Source organism: Myripristis murdjan, chromosome 12, assembly GCF_902150065.1.
Source record: "Myripristis murdjan chromosome 12, fMyrMur1.1, whole genome shotgun sequence".
Lineage (NCBI taxonomy): Eukaryota > Metazoa > Chordata > Actinopteri > Holocentriformes > Holocentridae > Myripristis > Myripristis murdjan.
This window is the reverse complement of record NC_043991.1, coordinates 21861284-21878369: the sequence shown is the minus strand read 5'-3', so window position 1 is coordinate 21878369 and position 17086 is coordinate 21861284. Positions and strand designations below refer to the sequence as shown.

The window sequence follows — 17086 nt, the reverse complement described above, 5'->3', positions numbered from 1 at the left end:
CTAATATACTAGAGGAAGCAGCAGCCGGAGCATCTACCTAAGAAGATCAAGGCCTGTAAAATCGGACGAGACTTCTAAGATTAAGCCAAGAATTTGCATAAAGCACGGAGGTTCAGGCGAGAGACATATGCAGCGTAGGTGTAACGATGGCGTAATGTCTTTCATTTAGGTGTAGCATACACGTCACATTCACAGAGCCTTATGTCAGCGTGTGGAGGACGCCAGTGGTACACCTACACAACACTAGATTTATTTCGTTCATACATGAGAGGATGCCACTACATTGACAGTTATCTCCCTAGTAATGTCTGCACATATAACTTTAAATAAAAAAAAAAAAAAAGAGGGAGTCCCACATATGGCAAGACACCTAAGGGAAGATAAGCACCATGATAAAAGAAAAAGAAAAAAAAACATGTAGGTTAAGTACAGTGCATTATGTAAAATAACATATAAATAAACATGTGCACTTATAAAGATTTATATATTGTATATTGCTCTTTTGGCATCAATCAGCACTAGTGTTTCATTTATTTATGGTGTTGTTCACAGGCTGGCATAAATATGTCTGGCCAAAAGGCAATGCAGTTCTCCATATTGTCTCGCCACTTGCCAGGTTTACAACTTATTGCCGCCTTGACTTGGCGGCAATAAGTGCCCAATCTTTATTCTAACAATGCCTCAGCAGTACAAGAGGGCTGGGAGGCTGGGAAATGTCGGCTCGGTCACTTACTGAAAGAAAGAAAGTGAGCTCAGGCAGGTTTGACTATTTTATTAAGCCACTGGTTAGAAGTTACATGCCGATAGTACTATGTAGAAACGATCACTGTGATACCAGTGATTTTGAATGGTTGGCCCGTTAACTACAATTTATCCACATTTTACACTGCAATAAACCGTTTTGCAAATCATGCAGGGGTACTAAAGATTTCACAGCATCTAATCTAAATCCCGCAAGTTGAATTTATGTCTGAAACGTCTGTTCTGCAGCTGATTCTGTGGCTAACAAAGTCATCGTTCATTCATAAACCACAGGACTGATAATTGGCTGTGTAAAGCAAACGTTTCCACGGGGTCTGTCTTCCAGCAGGGAGACTGCCCTCTGAGATTCCACCTACTTTCAAGTCTTCAAAGCACAAAAGTGCCGCTGCTTTCAGGAAAACTAACGTGGACGACTTTATTACGGTGATGGAACACTGGTGTGAAGACAGTTTGAAGTTTATGAGAGTTCATTTTCATATTGTAGTGAAATGAATGGCTGGTTAAATGTTATCAGAGTTCTAAAGATAAGTGTATGCATTTTGTAGATATTATGCTAAACATGCAAAATCACTAGTTTAGTCCTTTAGGGATCTAATACCATACCAATATAATATGCACTAGTGAAGTGCAGACTGAACCATGGCCTGCTAGTCAAATAAAACAAAATAAACCTATAAATGTTAACATAACAAATAAAATATAACAAGATAAAATAACAATATAATGTAGCAGACAGATGAATAGTCCCTGATATATTAGTTCATTTTCTCCAGAGTTTATCCCTCCTGGCATTATGCAACAGTATGCAAAAAGGTTCATGCAGAGCCGCAGCTCATCAGTGCTGCTAGTAGCTGAGGCACTATTAGGGATATTTTTTGGCTTTGTTGCTGTTAATGGTGACATTAGTGATAGAGTCTGGCTTCGTAAAGCACCTTTTGTGTGTACTGATACAACAAGCACCCTCAGAAGTCATTTAGCAGCTAACGGTGCCGGAGTGGGAGAAAGTCAATGAACCTCCAGTTTCAAAACAGCTTCGGATTACAAGATACTTTGCTCGTACCTTTGCTCTCCCTGTAACAAAGCAAGAAGCTATAATGCAGGCGTTAGCTGCTTTAATCTGCTAGGAGATGCATCCAGTGAGAGTTGTGGGAGGTGAGGCATTTGTTAACTTTTGCCATGAGACAGAACGGTGCAAAATTCTCAGGCAACAATGTCCGGAAAAACTGTCCAACTCTATGACACTGCAAGTGTCATATGCAAATGATATTCAAATGTAACTCTATGCCAATCTTGACAGCTACAGCACACACACGCATGCACGCACACACACACACACACACACACACACACACACGCACGCACACACCTCCATACCTCTATGCCATAAGTTGGTAAATGACTAACAAAAACAATGTCTTGCCCTTTATAAGGGGCTATACAAATAAAGTTTTTATTATTATTATTATTATTATTATTATTATTATGTCTATTGTGAATGCAGCAGAGGTCCACAGTGTTTTAGACTGTAAAATCTTGACACCTTGTAATCCTTCGCAGAAGTGCGTTCAAATTAAATATTTGATGTGAATGTGTGAATTTGATGTGTCCTTGGCACCACAATACACAAGCTGAACATTGTGGCAGAGAAACACTCAAGACAACAGACGATATAACAATAAGCCATTGATCCGATATAACAAAGACCCTCTATGTATGAGATTAACAACAGCATCAAAAGTGAACATGAAATATAACCAGAGTCAACAGAAGTCATGACCCTTTAAATCAACACCTCTTGACAGATAAAAGAGGTAGTTGTACCCTGAGCAGATTTATACCACGTCATTGAATAAACAGTATAAGATACACAACAGCCTAATATCTTGCTGCCCCATACTCTTTCGCTCTCTCTCTCTCTCTGTTTGTCTTTCTTGCTCTCCTCTCTAAAGAGAGAAATCCAGCAGAGCTTCGTCTGGACAGTTTCTCAACTACTCTGTCTCAATCACTGTCTCTGTAAACAGCAAAAATGCTAAGGGTGAAAGGGCAGAACATCAGCTGGCATAAAACTGTCTCATTACATCACTGTACCACACATGATAATGAATATCAAAAGCTATTAAAACTAGTGACGAAGAGGGATCAGTGTGGTGCAGTGCGTTTCTGGTGCCATTTTGGTTGTTTTAATTCTGTTTGAGTCTGATGTAATTTTTTTTCCACAGGTTAATTGACTTAACATGATGCACACAGAGAGCAGATGCAGTTACAGTGGAGCTTAATGGGAGAAAGGAGTGCGCTCTACCTTTTCTACTCTGAATTTCGACTCATTGCTGAAAATCGGTGAGCCCAGAAATCCTAGCTCTTATTATTTTTAGGGGCTGACATTGAACCACCCAGTCACCAGAATGAAATGTTACCATTTTATCATTCTGCAAACCAACAAATCGGTTGAAATGACGTTTCTGAACCGAAATTATGTTGCATATGAACATTTAAATTTGCAGTCAGTGTGGTGGAGCCTGCTTCAGCGTCACGTGACTGTTAACATTCACTTGTGCACAAATGCTGTCCAACATTGGCTTGTTAGCTGGTTTAACAACTCTCCTTTGCTTCATTCGCTTCATTAGCCACCAAAGCTACTTGGTTAAGGTTGGGTAAAGGTCATGGTTAACGTTATGAAACATTAGCTTACATTTGTTAATACTGGCTGCCTAACATTAGCTAAAAACAAAACAACTCCACCTACCTCCTAAGACAGTGTTTGTTGCTCGATTTGTGTAACATAAAATGCCAAAAAAAAAATTGGGCGACTGGGCTGCACTGAAACCTGACTGTGATGGTTGAAATTGAAAGCCACTGTATTTTTCAGTGCCTTGACTAGATAAACTTTTGGCTCTCCATCTACATAATAACAAAAACACAAGCTCAAAAAAAAAAAAAAGGGTACCAGAGACACAGCTTAAATCGGCAATTCCATTTTTAAACAGAGACAAAACTAAGTTTGAAGAAGTAGTTGAGGCAATGTTGTGAAATGAACAAAAACAGAATATGGTGGTATGGGAGGCAGAGCCGGATATGGGTTGCTTACACACACTCTTTCAAACTCTTATTCGCATACACACACACACACACTTGTACCACAGATAACACTTGGGCTACGTATGCATACATGTGCACATACACACATTTCGATCCCCACAACAGTGATGCTACTGTCCACAGAGAAAAAGCTCTCGAATTTGACCTCGTAATAATTGTGCAAAAGAGTGTGTACATTACCTTAGACATGGGCATCTGGACGCGCTGAGTGCAGTGTGTGTGTGAGCGTCTGAGTGCTTGCAATTATCGGTGCTTGTCCCAGAGTACAGCAAGAATAGCACAGTTCATCTACTGTACACACACAAACACACACAGGGAGACGCACACCCTCGTGTGTGTGTGCAGCACGAGCTGAATATCCAACGTGACCATACAGTGTGTGCCGTTTCCTGTCCTCTTTCTGAATCTGTCAGTGCCTCTGCCTCTTCCTTACTCTCTTTCTTCTGTGTGTTGCACTGCAGTCCCAGCTCTCCCTAGCCTGGTTAGTAACGTGTGTGCCAACGTGTGTGTGAGAAACAGCTGAGAGGGAGAGGGTGTGTGGGGGAGAGAGAGGGGCAAGGAGGGGTTTGGTGAAGCACAGGAAAATGAGAAAAAAGGGCAGATGGAGGGAAGAGGCGCGAGAGAGAGAGCGAGAGAGTGAGAGAGAAACGGGTGAGAGTGAGAGGGAGGTAACCGGACGATGGTGGTCTGTGAAAAGGCAGAGGGAGTGAGGACGGTTGTGAGGAAAACAAATGCAAGCAACTCTCCCGAGACCAGTGTCCTCTGTCTCTCTCCCTCTCTCTCACTGTCTCTACCCACATGCTATTTTTAGAAGTAGCTCTGTCGCAAATCAAAGCAGTGAATCAAAACCTATCAAAGAGCAGGATGCAAAGAGCCATGTCTTTCACACCTAATACCACACACACACACACAAACACACACACACACAAAGCACAGCCGTTCCCACTGGATGACACATGGTCATTCAGCGGACAGGACCCTTTAAACCCAAAGGGATCGGCACAAGCTATTCTCCAAGCTTTATCTAAGCGTGTCTCTGCAAAGAATGAACAGGGTTTTCGTACGACATATTTTTAACAGTGACGCACTTCACGGGACAAGGCCGCCTCTGTCTCACAAGGAAACATGTAATGTGGCTTTCCAGATTATACGCAAAGTAATGGATGACATTTCAAAGTAGAATCATCGACTTAAGGCAAATGGGCTTTCATTGACAGGGGCGTCATTTAAGAGGGATTTCCTGTCTTGTCTGCTTCAAGCACAGGGTTTGTTTCTTGACTCCTCTTGTTAATTGGCAGCAGAATGTTTTAAAGTTATTAGTCTCACCACTGTTGCACACATGCACAAATCCAACATTTCCTTCTGTGAAAACTTGGCACTGCTGTTCATAAATTGGACTGTTATCGCAGCTCTAGTGAATGCTATGCCTCAGTGAAGCAAATCAAATTCCTCTTACTAAAGAACGTGCATAATTAAAACTGGGAGTGAGTGGAATTGAGAGGAGTGTAATTTTATGCAGTACCGTCTTAGGACAGTGTCCGTTACGTGATTATCCACAGATCCTCTGGTTATGTATGGCCATGGATGACTGCCACTGTCTAACACAGTTGTGAATAGGTAAGGGCTGAGCTAAAATAAAGCCCAACGCTGCTCCATCAAAGGGAAAATCATTAATGTTTAAAGAGAGACCATGGAATTAATCCTACACAGTGAATAACATCACTGTGTGTGTGTGTGTGTGTGTGTGTGTGTGTGTGTGTGTGTGTGTGTGTGTGAGAGAGAGGAGAGAGAGAGAGAGGGAGACAGAGACACAGATTGCATATTTGCACTTGACAGCTGCAATCAATTCACATTTAATCTCAGACAGGTAAAAAATCCAGAGTGGAGAGAGGGAGCAGGACGAGGAGAGAGAAAATGAAGCAAGTGACCAGGAAAGGAGAGGAAAAGATCCCTGGCAGAAAAAAACAAACAAAAAAAAACTCACATATAGGAATGTGAAACAAGAGAGAGAGAGTGAGGGCAGACCATGAAAAGGGTTCTGAGCAACAGTATAACAGGAAAGAAGAAGGAAAAAGAAAACCACAGGAAAAATAAAAACATGGAAGGTTTTGATGTTGGTTCCACACCTTGGAGGGATTGGACTACAGCTTTTGTAACCACAAGGGAACTGGACTACAAAGACCAGGGTGGGCTGTGGGCAGTGCAGGATAAAGAGCAGCAGGATTGTGGCTCTATGAATATTTCACGTAGGAAATATTCTCACACAGGGTGTACATAGGCAAATATGCTGTTTGGTAGGAGAGCTGCATGTAAAACACGCGATGTAGACAGTGCAACAGGAGCTGGGGTGATTTAGCAGCAGTGTGAGAAATGAAAAGGTGTCCTGCTCATCTAATGGACTGTGTAAAAAAACAAAAAAAATCTGCCTCTATGCTTTCCTGATTCCTTCATGCACTTTATGCACTCCATATATTCCCTCTTTGCAGCACCACTATCCTTTGGGCCAGAACCGGAGCTTTCTGGCACTTGATGCCGTTCTCTCCTGAATACATCTTTGCTTGTTGCTGTATGAAAATCTCATATGTACGTCGCTTTGGATAAAAGCATCTGCCAAACGTGACTTGCAGTTGAATTGTAATTGCAAGTCAATGTTTCATCTATATTCATTTAACTGTGGTGCACTACCACAGCAAGGATTAAACAGCGAATTAAGAAAACATTATAGTCTACTTCAGTTTGCCTCAACAACCATAGCGGAGCAAAGGCGCAGTGCTGAGAACTGAGTCTTCAAACAAATCAAGTGTCCAAATGAATGGTTGACCGATTAACCATTCATCTGGCATTTTGAGATAATCAGCATCGGCCGATGTTTAGATTTTTGAATGAAAGTTGATGCAAATTTTGACACAATTTTCTTCTCTAAATTCTCTAAATATCGGAAAAGGCATCAGCCACTGAAAAACCCATACTGGTTGACCTGCATAATGGCAATGAAGGACATGAAAATCACCAAAAAATCATGGTCTGCCATCACTGTGACAAAACAACTATAGAGGAAACAATGAATTGTGTCCAAAAGCTTCTTGGTTCAAATCCCCCACTGACAAACACCTGAGTAAACCTGAAGCAGCTTCCAAATATGTTTGCATGACTATCTGTTTTCACGATGCCCTGGCCGACTACAGGGTGTGCATGCATTTGCAGAATCATTCATTTGAATTCAGCTCCAAAAAACTACGTCCACCATCTTGTCATGTGCATTGATTGTGTGTGTTTACCATCTTTGTTCACTGTAGCAGTAATGATATAATTTCATTAAACCTCTGTAAGGAAATTCTCTCTGCCGTCCCTCGCCCGAGCAGTCCGCTGCAGCACAGCACTCCTGGCTGCAGTGTTGTAGCTCTTAGATAGATAGATAGATAGATATACTTTATTAGATAGATATACTTTATTGATCCCAGCCAGGGAAATTCTCGACCAGCATCGGTCTTCTTGGTATTGGACATAATTCATCTTAGTCTTGTCCACTCGTCTAATTCATTCATTCATTTTCCAAACCACTTATCCCTAAGGCTCGTGGGGAGCTCTGGAGCCTATCCTAGCCCTCATTGGGCAAAAGGCAGGGGAACATCCTGGACAGGTCGCTGGTCCATCACAGGGCAGACAACCAGTCTAATTTTTCTAATGTTTCAACTTTGCTTTTTAATGACCAATCCTCACAGAAAATTGCCAGGTTCTTTAATGCAGAGAAATATTTACATTACAGATTTCTAATGTAATTTTATTTCAGTGGGTACAAAAAAAAAAACCTTATTGCAACAGCAACATGTTGGTGTTATCAGCAGTCATCCAGTTTGGATATTTAAAATTCAGAGGGTGTGTTCTTGTCAGGAAGAAAAAAACATCAAAACATCAAGTTTGTTTGAAAACTCTGAAAAGTGTCACAAAGACAGAAAACATGAGCTGACATGAACTAACTGCACATGAGCTCCTTTGCTACTTTGCATACTGCTCATCAACTCTTTTTGATACCCAAAGCTAGAGAGGCCTGAGATTTGTCATGTTTGCTGGATCAGTGTGTCAGTGTTTCTGTCTTGGCTGTGTTCAGCCTTCTTGTTTATGACAGCAGTGAGAGCCTCTGTCATCTCAGAACAGAAGACACAATTTCACATGTAGGACTTTGAAACAACTGGAAATTAACTTATTTCTGATCATCAATTTGACCACAAATAAGAGCAATAATATCATCACTGGCAGCTGAAACACACACACACACACACACACACACACACACACACACACACACACAGCCTAATTTACGGTTGCATTACATTTTAGAAAGTTCTACAATTAGCTGTGCTCTTTGATATGGTTAACAAGGCAATTAAGAAAAAAAACATATCAAAAGAAAATATCATTTGTCTATTAAATTGTACACTGATGATTAGAAAATATGTATCTTTAGTAACTGAATGTTTTATATTAAGGCCTGACACTGAGAGGAAAACAGATTCTTATTGCAATTATTCACTTTTTGTAGTGATATCAAAGCGTCCACATACTGGTCTCAAACTGGTTCAGCATTTTATGGCTGAATGTTGTGTGCACATGCATTATCTCTGCAATAAAATGTGTCAGTTTAGATCCAGTCACTCTTTTTGCCACAGAACTCTTAGCTCTACCAGAGACACTGTGATTATAAAAGGTGATGGGGGGATCGGGCCCCATCTTTGAAACGCCTCAAGCAGAAGGACTGTGACCAACGAGATAGCTTGAGCTGATCTGATCTGACCCCGCTCTATCTTTTGGAGTGTATAAATGCAGCATGTTTTTAAGAAATCCCTTAAGTCAAGATGACAGGTGTAACACCCACTTTAAAGCTCTCTCCTGTCCCACCTGGGCCCCACTACCTCTTTCACATACTTGTTAGCTTTCTCCTGAGCCAGCCACTATCTCCAGCTGTAATCCCTATCATCTGCCCTTCTCCTCTCAATCCAGATGAATTTGTGAAACGTCAATCTACCAGAAGGTCTGTCTTTGAACCTTTTTCCTTCAAATTAGCAAGAGTTATCATTCCTCTTCTGAAAAAAAACAACAAAAAAAAAAACAACTATATTCAAACCAACTCTATTTCTGTTTCTCTGCTTGTGTAGCTGTAATCTCAAGTATAATGGGATGTTTGCTCATCACCACAAACTCTGCCTCGACATGACTGAATAGTTTTCTTCCCAAGCAATGTCTTCGCCTTTCCATTGTCATTAACATCAGGAAATTAACATCATTAACATCAGGAAAGTGAGGCCTGCTCGTGTAATCAAAGAATCTGAGACAACCAGCTATCATGTGAAGTCAAAAGCAAATCTGATCCTGCAGCTAAATCAGTCCCTTCCTCATCAAGTGCCAACCATCTTGTTTAATCTTTTGTCATTTTGCATTTACTGCATTTCTATGGTGGATATGTAGCTTATTATATGCATGCTGGAACACAAATTTCTCATTTGGGCTACAAATTCCTTCAACTTGAAGTAGTTTGTTCTTACCTCTGTTCTGCATGACTGAGGTGTCGGTCTTTATAGATTTTTTTCCAGATTCTGTTGAATATGAAATAAGGATGAGCTTAAATCTTATATCCTCACCATTATTTTTTGACAAAGTAACTGAAAATTAGCCACTGACACCTTACATGAGATGACCTAGTCAAAAATGGACTAATGTGGCAAATGCTTTGGTGAGGTGGGAGTGTTTCACATGAGTGTATCCCTGATTAAGCACATACATGTCAGCCTGAGCTGAAGGGTTGTGTTTACAGAGGGAAGAAGAAAAGAGGAGCGAGCGCCACATTAGTTCAGCTTACATTAACATTCTGGTCAGCTGAGAGAGAAGGACTTCTTTTTAACCTTTGATTTTTCTTTTTGGCCCCTACCCCTTCCCCTCAAGAGGCTTTGCCTTTTGCCAGGCTGCCATTGTAAATAAGAATTTATTCTTAATGGTTGAATAAAGATTGAACAATAAAATTCAATTTTTACAAATGTGAAACCATTTTCACACATGAACACAGCTCGATGTACAGAGAATCAGGTCCAGACTTTAAGCAGAGTTGCCCTTTCACACATGTAACACACAACAGGAGATTTTCCATGTCAGATGCGTTCACACCTGCAGGAAATATTCTGTATAGTTTACAAGTATGAAGTTATTGAATTTTTTATAGCATCTGTTTTCAGTGTTGCACTTTTTAGATGATCCCTGTGCACTCACATCCAGACCAATCTTATTTGTCCAGCAAATTAGGTTGTAGCTTGTTGCAGCTCGCTGTCTACCTTACTACGAAGTAAAGTGGCGTCCTTTGTGTTTTAGCAATGTTTTGCTTATGTGATACTGATCTGGAAAGCTTGAGTCTGTGAAAATATTTCCAAGTTCACAGAAAAGTGCCAGGCTGGAGCGTGCAGGAGGCAGGACACACGCCCACTCACTCGCTGTGCCTGCCCCATTCACACATGGGCTCAGCCGCATATTTTGCACTCTTAGCACTACGGGGAGCTGGGAGGAGAAAGTGCATAACAACTGATGCGGACATTTGTGTTGACACATACAGCTCCTCTGGCTAACGCTGCTCTAACTTGCGGTGTCCAGAGCATGTGTGAGCGAGGCAAGAGGCAACGCAAGAGTGGGTCTGTGCTGCAGTGCATCATTGCTTCCTCAAATGTAACCGCTCCTTTCCGACCACTTCTGCAGCTAAAAACAGACTCTCATAAATGCGAAATGAGACAGGCAGAGGAAGAGAAGATAATGAGTGGCCTCCAAAAAAAAACAAAAAAAAAACAGGCACTGTATTCATTCAGACAAGCCGCATTTCTTTTCAGTGTTGTACGTGAGAATCTGGTAGCAACCGCACAGCTCTTACTGGAGATAATTCTGATTCAGAGAAAACGTGTGACCGCTCATTGCTCATCGACGCTGACTGTGTGCGATGAACTGCGGTTGTCTCTTTCTAAATGGACAGTCCTGAGGGATATTCTGTAACAGGATGTGTTGATCCTCTGCCTGCCTCACAATAATACTCTCCATCCTCATTTCCCATCCCGTCTCCCTTGTGTGTGGGTTTGTGTCCAAGTCATTTGGATTCAAACACAGACACCCAGAAACAGATGTACTCTGTAAATACGACTTGCCTGTCCCATATTCCACCGAGTGAGATTATGGCTAAACCAGGCTTATTACAACAAATCAACAAATCAATACCAAAGACAGACGGGAAGGGAAGGATGACGTGACTTTCACAAAAAGGTTGAATCCAGAGCCACGTTAACAAACCCAGCATCTGAACTACCTGAGCCACAAAGACATAACGATTTATGTGCACGTTCTTGCTAAAATATTTTCTTTGGCTTTGTGACAGTGGCTTGGCCTTTTTGTTGACATCAGCCTATCTGATTAACATTCAAGAATGTAGTATGTCTTTTTAAGTCTATTTCCCCTCTGTGGTGAATCAAGTTAATCTGTACTTGAAATCTTGGGTTTGTGTTTTAGAGTAGCAAGTGCACAGGCATCCTGATTGTTCAAAATACAATTGAATTAGATAAACACAAAAGATCTTTCAGATAGTTTAAAGAATAAAGAGACAATTAGCCTGATTGGCTTGAGGCGGGCTCTATGGTACTGATTAATTCCAGATTGATTTGTTAGGCTAACCCAAGTAAACCTTGCTTTTAATAGCCTCCGTTTTGGAACAGCCTCCCTGGTTACATTTCCCTGGGTGTGTGTGTATGCAGCTGAACAATTTTCTTTTCCAGAAGCTTAGTGGCTAATGCTGCCCAGACGAGAATGGGCCGGAAGCTTTCCAAGGGAGGAGCGCGCAGGCTTATATATGGGCTCTAGGGCAGCCACAAGGCAGTGTGTATTATGTGTGCGTGTGTATGTGTGCGTGTGTGTGTGTCTGTATGTGTTTCATGTGCATGTTTGTCAGAGGCCGCACTTGCCTATCCATTAATTTATGAATGCAAATGCACTTAAATGCACCTGCCTACATCTGCTGTGCACTTCTGCTGTGCCAGAACAGATGTAACCTAAAGTACGTGATGCCGTGAGGGGAAAAGGGAAAAGTCTGTAAGAATAGCATCATCTCTCTGTGTGTGTGTGTGTGTGCGTGTGTGTGTGTTTATGTGCGTGTAAGTGCGCTCATGCATGGAAAATAGTACCTAACTCGTTCTCCAATGTTTTTTTGATCTCCAATTCAAGTACAAGTAAATTTTGTTTGAATAAAGACTTCGTTCTGACATAAGTTCTTCTTTTCGATGTGCATGTAAGCATTTCTAACATAGTATTAAATCTGAGCATTTTTATTCAATTCTAAATGCTCCAAGTGTGCTGTAATTAACTGAATGTTAACCCAATATTTGTGAGAGCAAAATAAATGACAGAGGTGACACACAATTACCATTTTCTCCACATACAAACCATCAGCCATAAATCTTGCCTTCTTGCTTGTTTGGTTTGACAAGGGTAAAGTCTACCAAGCACATTAAGCCAAAAGTTCACTTAATACTCTTAGAGAAAGAGAAAAAAGTTACTCAGATTGAGGATATCATATACATGCAAAATTGGGCCCAAATCCTTTTCTTCGCATCTGGTGACTTTAAATGAAGCTTCATACACAATGCGAATTGGAAAACCAACACTGTTTTAGCAATGGGAGGAGTAATGAAAATGGCTGATGTCCAAATTGTTTTCCAAAAAATGAAGCTGCACTAGAGCAGCAGAGGAACCAGTGTGTCATTGTTGACATCAACGCTGAGAAACACCATTTACTGGGACAACACAAATTGCAATCAGCAAATGGTATGAACTTTGTTTCTGTGTGTGTTTTCCCTCAGGTTCTGCTCTCACCGTAGACTTTAAAATTACTCTTCCCCATAATAATATTAAACTGCATGCTTCAGCTAAGTGTGGCTTTATCCCCGGCTTTTTGCTAAGTGGGCACAATGCTGTTTCTGACACAAGGGAAATGTCAGCGATTCAGTGGAAAATTTTCTAATGGGTCTGTCCTGCAATTCTTTCTTACTTATTCACAGACATACACAAACACACACGTACACACACATCAAAGACACCCTCTTTTTAGTTTATAAAGTAAGTGCTGCTGTCAGCAGCAACAATGGGCTCTCTCTGGGTCCCTCTGAGGCTGAAATGAAGTAGTTAAGCTCTAGCAAAAGAAAATCCTCCCATGTCTAAATATCTGTGTATTTCCTGACATATTTGGAACAGCACACTATATAATCTGCCACTTTTAAGTCGAATGGAAAGAGAGTTACCAAAATCACTATTTTTTGTGTTGCGTCTGTGCTGAAATCAAGAGGCAGTTGTTTTGAGTTCCTTCTATGAGGGTCTTATTGAAGCTTTTTTGTTCATTTTTCATGGGATTTAAAGTTAGCACTATGGCTGTTCATACAATGAGGAGGTCTTTTGTGGAGGGATTTGGGCATCCCTGGCCCACATGTGCCTGAGACTCTGTTAACACTGGTGTTAAATGCTTGGTAAACTGAATTATGTCATTTTTCATTAAGGAGGGTTTCATCATTATGATTGGGGGAACATAACACCATGAAATTGTGAGAATCTGAAGTTGGTTGGTTGTTTTCTTCTGACTCATATGATCCGTTTTGCTGGTGAGGCATTAAAAATTACTTTCACACACAAGAGTGGAGACAATCCAATCGGAACACAACCTCACTTTTTATTCCTTGCACCCTGTTTCTATATCCGGCACTGTCATTGCCTTACCAATATTTTCTTATTTTCTCAGTTTCTCTAATTTTTGGATTATCTAAAAAAGATGCCACCACCCCACTGCAAAACAACCACTCAATCAAACCCTCCCTCCTTCCAAAAAGTGACTAGGGCAGTCCGCCATTGTTGTTAGGGACACATCAGGACGCATTAGCATCCACAGTAATAATGTTATGTGTCCCTGTGCATCTCTGACCACCTCTGAAGGTGAGTGATCGAATCACAATATGTCTCCAAGATGTACCAAACCCCATTCACACCTGCGGCACTTTTTGTGATCAGACAACCAAAGACGGAAGTGTGTGTCGTCCTAACCTGACACATACTCCAATTAACCAATGGCTATTTTAAGCTTAACTCTTACATGTAGAGTAATATGCACAGGACTATAGATAAAAAAAAAAAAACGGGCCAGCCTCCATGCAACAGACTTTACAAGGACACTACAAAGGCATTCTCCTCATTTATCATGGACTTGATAATTAAAGATATTTTGAGATTACTCAGTACAAACTAATTGCCTCTAAGGTATTCTGTAAAATCACAATCAAAAGTGAACTCATTTTTGAAGATGTAAAATAATGTTATCGTTAAGCATTCCTTCACTTGTCTTAAGGACACTGTTATGATTTCCATTCAATGAGACGCTGTAGTAAAAGGAATGTTTATATCTATACTCTAGACTATAGATATATCTATACTCTATGCTCTAGTACTTGGTCTTGCAAAATCCATGTATGTCTAATATTTGTCCATTTATACATATGCATAAGTAGGAGCGTGTCTGTTTTTGTGTGTATGAATGAGAGACACCGAGAAAGGGAGGGATAGAAAGCCTAAAATGTATTGCAGTTATAGAAATGCACTGCATGTACATTGCTAGTTATGCTTGTCATGACCGGAATCAAACCTCGATCAGTCAAAACTTTTCTCACAAAACATGGGCTTCCACAAAGCTGAGCTATCACCATGACAGAGAGTTACCATTTTGTACACACTGTGGAAAACAGGCCTTCTGAAAAGTACCTTGCATCTCCTTTTCAACAGCCTCCATGCATCGGGGCATGAGCTCAAGAAGCTGCTGAGAGGTGTTCCACAGGGAAATTGACCCATGCCGACTTCAATATTCCTCATAATTGTGTTTGGTTGGGTGGTAGTGGATATCCGCTATATCTCATCCCACAGATATTCAACTGGATTTAGATATGGTGGCTGGCCACTGCGTTAAGGTGAATTCTATTTCATGTTTGTGGAACCATTCCTGGACAATCATAGTCCTGTGGCGTGGGGTATTATCCCTCTGAAAAAAATCCATTTGCAGAAGGATATGCTGCCGCCTTGAAGGGACACACCTGACTGGTTCTTTTTATCACACTATCGCTCCACTACAACCTGTCTGCAATGTTAGTGATGCTTCGGAAGGCCACTTGTGTGCGAGGAGCCGAGGTGCAATGGGGGTATGAATTGTAGTTACGGTTCTGGGACGCACTGTCCTCTGTCATCACGTCCTGCTGATATATGCACGTCATCAGCCAGCTGTTGCCATAGCAGCAGCATACATTTTAAGTTTTATTTGAATTATGTAGCACTGTCCATTAACCATAAAAACTACGTTCCTGTGTTGCATGCACAGATGGAGGGAATGCCCATTTTCTTAATATTGTTAGTGTAGTAATTGATATTTAAAAAAAATGTAATGACAAATAAAATCAATTTCAATCAGTTAAGCATAATATAAGTGATTAATTTGAATGAAAAAAAATGTAAAATGTCTGTTTTTTGAAACGTTAGCTGCTCTGTTTTTATATCAACTTTGGAAATACAGAGGGAAACATTGACATGTTTTGTTTTTATGTTTTCCCCAAAGTTTAATCATCTTTATCTTTTCATAATAATTCAATGGTTGTAAAATTCCTATCCATGCTTAGCCCTGTGATGGACTGGAGAACCGTCCAGTGTGTTTCCCTGCCTCTTGCCAAGTGTATGCTGGAATAGACCCCGGTCCCCTGCAGCACGACTTAGGAGTAAATGGGAATGGAAAATGGATTGATGGATAGATGCATCCTGTTCATGTTATTGTGCAGAACTGTGTCAAAGTCACATGCAGTTTATTTACATTATTTCTTTTACTGTTATATGTTACGGGAACCTGAATTGTAACCAGTTAATTTGTAACTATGTATGTTGGAAGTAATTCTCTTTGTGGGAAGTTGCTTCCTCATGCAACATGGTAATTCATTATGGCATCACAATAGCTGCTGGGACAGCCCCTGCTTTTAAGCCAGCGCTTTCATTTCCTTAGTTTCAAGAAAGTGTCAGAGAGCTGAGCAGCCACTCATCCTTACTTCATTTGTCTCACTTGGTAATGGGACAAACTCAAACATGGTGGTGAGTCACATGAATGCACAAATCTGAGGGTAAGTGCCTAGGCTGAAGGTTTAAGGGCTGCTGTGCGATGAGGAGAATGATTTCTCATCCTCTCCTCGCCTCCTGTGTCTTCCTCAACTCCTTGGTGAAAGGGTAAATGAGGAGCATATGCAAGGTGGAGGCAAAGTGAATGTCCTGTTAATGTCCTTGCATATCAAAGTGAGTGTCCTGTGAATGTCCTTGCATGTCAAAGTGAGTGTCCTGTCAATGCCCTTGCATGTGTCACACTGAAATTACAATTGAAGCATCTGGCTGATTTCCTCTCACAGGTTCCCCCTCCCCTCCATGGATAACAGCTGTCTATTTTATGCCCAGGTCCATGTTTTACCCACACAGAAATGTTTCACAACAAGTTCAATGTGAAATTTATCTCAACTATGTCGAACTATAATGAGCATTTTGTACCTCATCACTTAAAATAAATATCTTAAGCTGATGTGTGTCTGCGCATGAATGTCAAGCATCTTTTGTGCAACTTGGGTTAGGCATTAATCATGTAAGCTATGTAACATTTCACTTGAAATGAACCCCAAAAACACCATTAACATTAAATTGCTAGACCACATTTAATTACATTAAAATGTAGTGCATTGTAAATGACTATAGATCTTACCTTAATATAATGGTCAAAACAGACAATTAAAGGCTGTGAATGGGGCTATAATGACCTGCAGAATATATGACATGGAAGTATAGGGGTATGAAACTGTGCTTAATTAGGTGCATAAATTATCTTATATTATCGTCTCATTCATTATGTCCGCATTGAGGATCCACCTCGGTATCGTCCAATCACATCTATTCACAGAAAGAGGTGATAAGATGTGAAGGTTTATTCATATGACTTAGGACATTTTTGCTGACTGTGTTAGCAGTGATAAACCTGCCACTGAGTATCAGACTACAATTGAACTATTAGAGGGTAATTGAGCCACCCACAAAGCAGAAACACCCATAAATGTCCTATTTGGATTCAGAAAGTTCAGTCTTCAGTCCATTAGTCTTGTTGCTGGAG

The 17086-nt window shown here is 40.7% G+C and overlaps 1 protein-coding gene across 5 annotated transcripts in view; it reads right to left on the bottom strand.

Moving 5' to 3' along the window:
* Positions 1 to 17086, bottom strand: part of rgs3a (regulator of G protein signaling 3a) — a 188123-nt gene that overhangs the window by 53701 nt on the left and 117336 nt on the right. Inside the window, exon 1 of one of the 5 annotated variants that reach the window (XM_030065320.1) lies at positions 9399 to 9418. The exons of the other annotated variants lie outside the window; for them this stretch is intronic. The gene's annotated coding sequence lies outside the window, so the exon portion shown is untranslated. Of the gene's footprint in view, positions 1 to 9398; positions 9419 to 17086 lie in introns of those variants that run through there. 5 annotated transcript variants of the gene reach the window in all.